Raw genomic sequence first — 10,591 nt, 5'->3', positions numbered from 1 at the left:
CGCACGCCGGCCTGTGGGGGACCTCCTGAGGGCACACAGCAGGACACACAGTCACTTCGTGGTTATCGCTCCACTTCTTGCCTGACCTGACTTCTTTGCCCTCCTGAAAAAAAGCATAATTTGCTTAATTTTCGGGAAAATCCTGTGATAAAAACTAAAACAGTGCAAGATAACTGGTTTTTTGTTTTGCTTTGTTTTGTTTTACTTCCTATTTCCTTCAGGGATTTCCCTTCCTCTCTTCCTTCTTTCCTTCCTTTCTGTCTTAGTGTATGCCGAGACCTCAGCCATGGACTGGGGAAGTTACAAGAGGCAAAAACGCTGTCAGGACCCAGGCTGACTGTTCCCTAGACTGAGAGGAAAGGCCTCTCTGGGAACAAGCATCTGTAGGAGCGAGCCCGGATTCCTTCTGGTCTCAGAGGTTTGCAGACTCCCCGGGGAGTCTGCCTGGGCCTCCATAAGGAACAGCAGGAAAGGGAAGTGCCAAGTGCAGGTCACCCACTGGCCGCTGGAATGGACACAGAGCTCTCGCCTCCAGTGAATCTAGACACACACCTTAAACCCATCACAAAAAGTAACTCCCAGTGGATCCCAGACCTAGATGCCCTTGGGTGTGTCAAGGACTTTCTAGCTACAACAACAAAGGCATCCATGACAGCGATCACAGATGAGCTGCACTTGACCAAGATGAAAAACATCTCAGCCATAGGCAATGTCAGGAGGAGAAAACAAGCCCCAGACTGGGAGGAAATATTTGCCGAAAACATCTAATGAAGGACAGTTACTCAAAATACACAAAGAACTCTTTTTTTTTTTTTTAAAGATTTTATTTATTTATTTGACAAAACAGAGATCACAAGTAGGCAGAGAGGCAGGCAGAGAGAGAGAGAGGAAGCAGGCTCCCTGCAGAGCAGAGAGCCCGATGTAGGGCTCAATCCCAGGACCCTGAGATCATGACCTGAGCCGAAGGCAGAGGCTTTAACCCACTGAGCCACCCAGGTGCCCTCACAAAGAACTCTTAAAACTCAACAATAAGAAACAAACTACCCAATTACAAGAGGCCAGAGAACTTAACAGACACCTCACCAAAGAAGACCCACGCGGCAAGTGAGAATCTGGAAAGACACTACGTCACACGTCCTCAGGGAAACACATGTGAAAACGACGAGCTACCCCTGCATACTTCTAGAATGACCCCAGCCCAGACCAGTGCCACGACCGCATGCCGGCGAGGCTGGGGAGCGACAGGAACACTTGCCCACCGCCGGCGGGAACGCAGCATGGGCCGCCACTTTGGAATACGGTTTGGTGACTCCTTACGACACTGAACGTGCTGTTACTATAAGATCCAGCAGTCGTGCTCCGTGGTGCTTACCCAGAGGAGCTGAAAACATAGGTCCGCACAAAAACCCGCACACAGATGGTTCATAATAGCTTTATTCGTCACTGCCAAACGTGGGGGGCAGCCCAGGTGTCCTTTAGTAGTTAGGGACGTGTGTGAGTAAACCACGGCCCGTCCAGCCAGTGGGATATTTTCGGTGCTAAAAAGAGATGAGCTACAAGCCATGAGAAACACAAGGAGGACCCTCAGTGCAGACTTCCAGGTGAACTAATCTGATCTGAACAGACCCCAGGCTGCCTGATTCCAACTCCACCGCATTCTGGAAATCAAGTGCCGCGACGTACACAGTAAAGAGATCGGGGTTTGCTGCGGTTTGTGGGGAGCTGGTGAATTGCTGGGAGAGATTTTCAAAGCAGCGAGCACACTCTGTAGGATATCCTGACAACGGGTTCATGTCCACACGGCATTCCAGCATCGTCCAGACCCGCAGGAGGTGTGATGCCCAAGAGTGACGTCTAAGGTCAGCTCTGGGCCGTGGGTGATGGTGGTGTGTCACGTAGATTCGACAGTTGTGGCAAATGTACCCTCTGAGGGGGGCTGTTGATAATGGGGAGACACGTGTGTGTCGGGGAAAGGGTAGAGGGGAAATCTCTGTCCTGTCCCAGTCTGGCTGCAAACCTAACACTGCTCTGAAAAAGCAGAGTCTGTTAAGAATCCTTTCCCACACGCGTGCGCAGACTTGCTCCCCTGCAGGGCGAGGTACCCAGGAGTAAGGTGAGGACCCCGAGAGCCCAGGTGCCTCCATTTCTGACTCGTGTGTCTAAACCCAAGGGAAAAGAACACTCCTTCGGGAGGCGAGCAGGCCGCATGTCCCAGTTACCCATCCCTGGGCAGCATCTGAGGTCACCCTGTTCCCCAGGTGGGCACTGGGGGTAGCCTGCATGACCAGATCTTAGGCTCAGCCATGCAGGGGATTGTTGCTGATGGACTCTGGCCTCCTGGGACCTGAGGCCGGCCAGCTCTCGTGACTGCAGTCCCTCAACTCCCAGCGAGTCGGATGCTCCCACGTCCATGTCCCGCTGGGCCAGATCGGGCAGTGGACATCTTGTCCCGTGGCTGCAGAGGGAGCCTGAGGCAAGCCTGGCAGCCTGCACAGGTGGCCCTGTTGCCAGGGGCCAGCACGGAGCTCTCCATCTCTGTTTGCGTGCAGGTGGTGATAAGAATAAGCAAACATCCTGCAGACCACGCGGACCAAAGGGCTGTGGCTCCAGGGGCAAAGGTGCCCCAGGGACCCCTCCTGCTAGGAAGCCAGGCCTGAGCCTCGAGAAGCGCGGGTCAGAAGCAGGAGGGGCTGCGGCAGCAGCAAGGCCTCCCTCCACAGTCTCCTCCCGCCCTGCCTGCCTGCTTGGGAGGCCCGACACTGGCCAGGCCTGTGTGGGGTTCTCGCAGCCTTCCCAGGTGGCCGGCAGCCAGGCAGGGGCTGGCCTCTGGGTGTCTGGCCCAGCTGGACGTCGGCTGCCTTCCTCCTGCTGGCCCTGGCGCAGAGCCCACAGCTGGCGCGACGCTGAGACCTTTCCCCCACTTCCAGCTCGGGCCTCCAGATGATTCCAGGCCCCTAAAGTTTACAGAAGTCCCATGTCGCTGGCAGAGGGCTTCCCAGGCCATTCCCAGCCTCCCTCTGCTTGCTCCAGCCTGAAGGCCACACAAGCAAGCAGGGAAGGGAAAGCTGGCCCCCGGGGGAGGGCCATGGCAGACCTGCAGGGCTGGGGCCAGGCCGGGGCAGGATGAGGGCCCACTGTCTGTGCACTAAGCCCCCGCCCCCCCAGCACCAGCATTAGGTCAGCACAGGGCTCGTCCTGTCCACCATCGGGCACCTTCCCAACCCCTGAGTGTTGCTGGCGGGCGTTAGTCCTGAGGCTGGGCCTCACTGGCCCACTTTCTCTCAGCTGCCTGTGGGGTGCACCAGTCATCCTGGGACCCTCCCCGTGTCCCCAGCCTCCGTTGTCGGCTTCTAATCCCCTGGACCTTGAGCATCACCTTGAGGCGCAGCTGTTGGTGCTCCCGGCTGTGTCACTGCCCCATGGCCTTCCCAGAGCCCTCACAGCCCAGACACCAAGCTCAAGACTCAGTGACAACACAGGCAGCTTTCCCCGAAGAGCCACAGCAGGGTACAGCAGGGCCCAGGTATGAATGCTCCGGAACCCAAGGCCCACATGGAGAAACGGAGGCACGGAGGTAAGCAGGGGCCCAGCTGAGCCCTGGTGACCCCCAGCCTCAACCCTGGTCCTGCCTGGTCCCTGGAGCAAAGAGCTGGGGTGGGGTGGGGTGCGGGGATGCATGGGGTAGGGGCTCCCAGCCTCGTCACACCTGCCCGAGGGCCAGGAACAGCCACTTCCCCAGAGGTCACAGGGCCAGGCCCCAATCCCACCTCTTAGCATCTTGCAGCTCCCTGGTCAGAAAGGGAATATAAAGAGGCTGCCTTGGCTGTGGTCCCTGCCCAGCCTCTCAGGGAACCCATCTTGATCAAAGCCTGCAGATGCCCCCCCCAACCCCCACTTTCTCAAAGTGCCTCCAGCCTGCTGTCTCGTCAGGCCTGGCAACAGAACTCTCCCAACTGGACGGGGGCACCCCTGGAGTCAAGCTAGTGCTCGAGGTGAGTAGAGGGACTTAGCAAGCAAACCAGGAGGTGGGGTCCCCAGGCCAACCACAGAGCCCTGGGGCTTCCTTCCAGGTCTCCCTCCCGGGCCAGGCCCCTCCAGCTCCCCGAGCCGGCAAGCGCTGGGCCCTCTGCATCTGCCCAGCTCCCGGGTGGGCTGCTCCCTGCTTTTCTGCTCCCGTGGGGACAGCTCCTGGGGGCTCACAAGCTGTGAGGGGGTGTTGGCAGCCCTTATCTGGAGCGTGATAGGACGTCATGCATGGTAAGGAGGGCCCAGAGCTTGGGGGCCTGGGACAGATGGAAAGGGGAATCTAATTCTATTTCTAGATGGGTCCTGGGCACCCAGAACCATCCCGGGAACTGGATGCCTGGGCTGCCCTCGCTGCCGTGTGACAGGATGGTCACCATGCGTTTCCTTAGCTGCAGATTTTGCAGTTTGAGGACAGAGTAGTGATAAAACCCAGCTCATGGGCTCGTGGGAGGAGGGGCCGGCCTCAGGGCCGAGCACACAGGCGGCGCCCGGAGCAGCTCCGGAGCCGAGAGCGAGGACACGCTGTGAGAAGGATGGGGACACGGCACACGGACCCGCCTCGAGCCTCAGAGGAAGTGACTGTCGCAAAACGAAACAGAAGAGCACGAGCCCACGCGGGGGGACGCTAACCCAGGAGCACGTGCACGTTCGATGAGGAATCCGACATCACACAGGCCGTCGTCAGCACACTTAGGAATTACAGAATAAGGAGAGCGGCTTTCTAGCGGGAAGCCCGGCCCACGCCACCGCAGTCCCCCGGGTCAAGTGACGGAAACGATGACCGCCCTTCGCGCGGGAGAAAGCCGCCCTGACTGCGGGCTGGAGGCGCTCAGCGCACAGCAGCCTCGGGAGGTGCTCCCGCTGCGGAGGAAAGGGAGCCCGCGTGCGGCCAGGAGCGGCTTCTTCCCTCTCAGGAATCCCTCAGACAACCCCAGGCCTGATAGTTTCCTAAAACACCGTCTGATGCCTGCTCCGTGCCTCCCCCACCACCCACCTCCCACCCCCACCCCCTGCCAAGTCCCTATTTCAGCTCAGCAGTGTGGTAAAGGCCTGCGAGCGTAGACAAAGCCCAGGGCTCCGGAGAAGGCTTCCCGGGGAGCAGCTGGCATGGACACCGGCAGACGCTGGCCTGGGGCCTGGGGGAGGGACGGGAGGCGCAGAGGCCAGAGCTGCAGGGGAATGGGGGTGGCGGGGGGCATGGGCAAGAGCTCAGAACAGGAAGCTGTTTGACCCCGAGGGGCAGAGGGGGTCCAAGAGCTTGGGCTCCAGTGTTGTCAGAGAACCCAGCCAGAGGTGATCCTGAGCCTGGGGAAGCTCGAGCCAAGGGGCACCCCCACAACTGCCGGGCCAGGAAGGAGCAGCCCAGGCCTTAGGCGGAGGTGAAGCACATGACAAGTGCGTGTTCACTGTGTGCCTCTGTGCTCGAGTGTGTGCGTGTGTGCGTGTGTGTGCGCGTGCACACAAGGACCCTGACTTTGGAAAGGGAGGGCCGTAGGGAAGGGGCTGCCTAAGGCTGCCCGGGACCCCCCCCACACACACACCAAGGTACTCAGAGTCAGCCTGCTTCCCGGGACACGTCCTCTGTTCTGTTTCTGCCCCAGGGAAACCTGCCCTCGGGCGGGGCCGTCAGCCTGGACACAGGGCAGCCTTCCCAGGGAAAAGAGGGAGGGAAGATGCTACCTTTTCCTGGGCTCGAAGCTGGCCACTGCCAGGTATGGGGGATTCTTCCGGCTTGCAGGCTCCTGGTTTCAGGCAACAGAAAACTCTCAGAGGCAGAAAGCTGAGACACCAGCGTGAGAAAGTGGACAGGAACCATGGCCAAGGTCATGTACCAGAAACAGGCCCATGGCTGCCCAGGACAAGTCCTCCCCCGACCCTGTCACTGGCAGATGGAGGGCTCCCCACCAGGCCTCCTGGGCCCCCCTCTAGGTATCGCTCAGGGTGGAGGCTCGGTAGAGCTCCCTGATAGGGTAGGGGGATTGGCCTGCAGTAGGAGACAAGCCCACCCCCAAGACTTCCTGACCAGGGTTTCCTAGAGATAAGAAGGGCAGGGGGACCCCAAGTGCACAGGTCTCCAGGGTCTCAGAACTCTCAGAAAGGTGGGTGCATGGGAAGGCCTGGCGGACCACAATCTGGGAAGCCTTCAAGGAGGAGGTGACAGCTCAGAAGGGCTGGCAGGAGCCCCCTGGGAAGAGCGGGCCGAGCTTTGACGCAGGGACCAAAAGCAGGCACTTGGGCTCTCGGAGGCTGCCTCCTTCAAGGGACGTCAAGGATCTCCTTCCCCAGGAAGGGGTGGGCACACGCCCAGCCTCTCGGCTCTGGGGTCCCCTCCCTGGGGTCCCCTCTCCGAGCTGACATGGGGCACCCTCCTTGTCCCTCCCTGGACACCTGCCTTACTCAGCCAGGAAGCAGCCATGGGAGCAGACACGGGCCTGGGACTCTGAATTCCTCACTCCCGGAGGGTGGGTGGAGGCACTGAGGAATTTTGACGGGGGAAGGGGGGGTGTTCTAAACCCACGGATTCTGGCTATTGCTGGACAAGGGACGGGAGACAGCAAGGCAGAAGGCGAGGGAGCACTGAGAAGATACCCCGGGTGCGGGGCCAGTGCGGGGGGCTGGCGTGCAGGGAGTGGGAACTCTGCATGCGGACAGCGGGGAAGGGGGGTGGGGTTCTGACCCAGCTGGGCAGCTGTGTAGACATGGAGGGAAAGGGGAATTCAGCTCTACCTAAGCTCTTCCCTCTCGTCGAGGGAAGGCAGCGTGGTTTTCGCTCACCTCACCCGCTGGCCCTGCGGCCTCCCTGGGCATGGCCCTGCCCCAGGACACCGCTTCCTGGGAGCAGGGGCTAGGCAGTGGGCTCAGGGCCAGGTGGCCTTCTGGGAAGGAGGCTCTGTTTTCCTGGAAGCACCAGAACAGCAAACACACGGCCTTGCTCTGTGCTTCCGCCTCTGCCCGGGCTCTGCACTGGGAGATAAGGCTGTGTACACAGCAGCCCTCGGATGGGGCTCCCTCCTCCTGCAGAGCTGCAGAGGGACAGCAGAGGGAGGGGGAGCGAGGGGCTGGGAGGGAACAGAACAGAGACCCAGGAGCAAAGGAGCCACTGCCCTTCCTCGTGGTGGGGGGCCTGGGGGGGGGCAGGGATTCCCTGAGACCAATGAGCAGGCCGCACACGGTCTGAAGAATGCGCGTCACGTGTGTGTGTGTGTGTGTGTGTGTGTGTGTGTGTGTGTGTGTACATGCGTGTGCTGCTCTACTCCTTTGGTCCACACGTTCACGCCAGTGTCCAGAAGCCACAGAAGCCACGCTCAGAGTTTAAAGAGGACCACGGGGTCTCTGGTTCCAGCCATAGGAGCGCAACAGCTATCAGCCTTAGCTTGCCGCCGCACATCACTACAGGACGGGGCAGATTCCTTGGAGCCCTGGGGGGACAGGCAGGGCCGTGGTTCCTAGACAGGGCGCACCTGGGGGCAGCAGGTCCGGCTTCTGCCTGGAGAGGCCGCTCTACCCCACAGCCCCAGGAACTCGCTGGCAGAGTTTGCTGATTTCTGTGGTGTCAATACTCCCTTTGTGGCTGATTTCAGGCGGGGATCCCTGGGGGGAGGGGGGGGAACCCTCCGCAGTGGGCCCGTACAAACTGGCTACAGCGAGCTCCGTGCACAGTCGGGGAGCAGGAGCTCAGACAGGGCGGGGGCTCCAGGCCAGCACCGTGTATGGGGTAGAAGCGTTTCTCTTCAGGGTGCAAAGCTCCGGACTCAGCTTCATCTTCAGGGCGGCTGCTCCGTTGGAAAGCACGCTGGGGTCTCTTCTTGTCCCTTGGAGCCCGGCTGCTCGGCGGAGAGGGGGTCTGAGACCCGACGGTTAGCTCAGCCCTCAGACTTGACCGGAAGTCCTTCCCCACATCTTGAGCCCTGGGGACTCGGTAGCCTGCTCATAGCCCCAGGTGTCCCCTATGCACACCCACCCACTCACGCAGGCTCACGTGCACACACACACGCACAGACACACACACACACACACAGCAGCCACGGGAAGCCAAAGGGTGAAGGACAAGAGCGGGAGGACAGAGCCACGGGCGATGGCAAAGATAAGGCTGGTGACCCCGGAAAGTGATGGTCCCCCAAGCAGAGACCCTGGTGTCTGTCTGTCCCCCCCCATCTTTCACAGCTCTCTGCGCTCGGTCTGAGGGCCAGTCTCACGTGTCAGCACAGCCAGGCTCTAGCCCCTCATTATTCAACAGGAACCCAGAGCGGGGAAAAGGCTTGTGAGCTCATTCCGTGCACCGCCCTATGTGGTTTTCCCCCAGGCCCAGAGCCACCACCTTGAACGGGGAGCAAGGAGGTGGAAGGAATAGAGGGGAGAACGTGGTTGCTGGGAGGAAAGCACAGGGAAGGCTGCCCCACGCTGGCTTGTGGTGTGTGTGCTGCCCAGAGAGAGGGCCTGCGGCCAGCGACTATGGACGGCCTTGAAGACCGGAGCAGACGGCCGGTGGGAAGCCCGGCCCTCGGCCACATGGCAGCAAGGGGAAGAACCGTGCCCACACCCCGAGAGAGCACCGAAGCAGGATCTCCCCCAGTCGAGCCTCCCCGTAAGAGCGCAGCCCAAATGTCACCTTAGGTGTGGATTACTGAGACCTTAGGCCAAAGACCTGACGAAGCCTCGTCCAGATTGCTCTTTCATTAGCTCACGGAAACAGATAATAAATGCATGTTGTTTTCAGCCTCTGAGTTTGCTGTAATTTGTCACACAATCTAAAAAGTTAATCCAGCCCATTGCCTGCGGAGCTGTCCCGGCCTCCAGCCTGATGCGGTGCCAGGCCAATGTGCTCCCCACGCCGTGGCCAGGAGCTCGGTCCTAAAGCGCAGACATGGTTGCCTGCTCCCCTGGTGGGGTCCCAGCGGCGGGCTCTTGGTTGTCAGAACAAGAGGCAAACCCTCTGGCCTGGCCTGTAAGGTCCTCGATACTCTGGGCTTATAAATGGGCCTCTCTTCACCCACTCCCACCTATCTGCAGGGTGGGGCGTGGAGAGCCACTGCCCAGGCGCTCATGCTGCAGGTGTTCATGACCTCACGTTCCTCTGGCTCTGTGTGCACCACCCCCCCAGCGCACGTGCGCACACACACACACACACACACACACACATTTTCTCTTACTTTTTCCCCTTCCTCTTTGAAGCTCAGCTCAGACATGGCCAGGAAGCAGTGCTCCCACCCAGAATTTCCCCACCTATCTGCATCCAGCTCCCCCTCCTCACGCAGTTCCCCTGCCCCCCCCTCCCCAATGCCTGGTCACCTCTGTGTCCCCCCTGCCCTCCCCCGCACTGTGTATACCCAGAGAAGGCAGCAAAGCTGCTTTCTCAGGCCACCAGCAGGGGTCTGTATGGATAACATGCCTACTTCCCGGCAGTGGGGGACATTTAACCCATTGGCGCCCTCCATATGAGGAGTGGGAGACACACGTGAACAGGACACTCCGGGGAACAAATCTGATCAGGACACCAGGACCTCCGGAGCCCAGGCATTTGCTGGAACCCAGAGATGCTGGTCGAAGCCCATGTGGTCTGTTTTATCTGCCCTTCTGCTGGTCCTTTGCCACCATCCTAGCAACGTCCTCTTGTAGCCAAAAGGGGAAACTGAGTCTGGGGCAGAGAGGATTCTGCCCCCCCCACCGTGACCCCTCCCCAGTGGCTGCTGAGCAGCCAGCCTGGGTGTATCCCTCTGCAGGGGAAGTGCTGGCCAGGCCCACCCACCCCTGCATAGGGAGGCATTTCCCCAGGGTGGGGAGTTTCCTGCTCCCTGCAACCCAGACAAAGCCCTCAGGGGGAACCTGTGGGATCCGGAGATCCCAGCACCCCTTCCAACCTGCCTCCACCCAGAAGAGTGCCGTGGGCCTGTGACACCCTCGTCCCCTCCCCCCCCCCCCCCCCCCCCGCCACCTCCGGGCCCCAGAGCTTTGTAAACTGCAGCTGGGTGGGGGAGGTTGGGAACTGGAATGGTCCCTACGCCCTGCACTGAAGCATCTGAGTGGCCAAGCATGAGGCTGGGTCTGGAGACACCCCAAGGCCCGGCTGTGCGCGAATCTGCTCCCCGAGAGCCCCGAGGACCATGCAGCCGGCTGGCCCACCAGCCTTGGGGGGGGGCGGGGGATGCAAACTCAGGGACCTCATTTTCTGACCCTGAGCTCCCGAGGTGCCAACCCCCTTGTGGGACTCCAGGCCCGGCCCCCGCCCAGGGTTTCTTGGGGTCCCACATCCAAGACACTCGATACAGTCCCACAACTGTCCCCTTTTCCCCAGGGGCAGAAAGTAAAGACCTCTGTCTTCCCAGCATCACACACATACCGGTCCTGACATGAGGGAAAAGCTGGGCCCCCAAAACCAAAAAAATGACCTGCTCTGGGCTGGGGGACCATGCCATGCCTAAGTGCCATGTTTTGTGGAACAAAACCTCTAAATTCTTTAAACAACTCGGCTAGGGAAGTATTTTTTTTTTTTTTTTTTTTTACATTTTTTATAAAAATGTAAAACCCATTCATTAACCTACAGGGTATTATTAGTTTCAGAGGTAGA

This window comes from Mustela lutreola, chromosome 9, assembly GCF_030435805.1.
Source record: "Mustela lutreola isolate mMusLut2 chromosome 9, mMusLut2.pri, whole genome shotgun sequence".
In the NCBI taxonomy this organism is placed as follows: Eukaryota; Metazoa; Chordata; class Mammalia; order Carnivora; family Mustelidae; genus Mustela; species Mustela lutreola.
The sequence above is the reverse complement of the archived record's forward strand: the minus strand, read 5'-3'. Positions refer to the sequence as shown.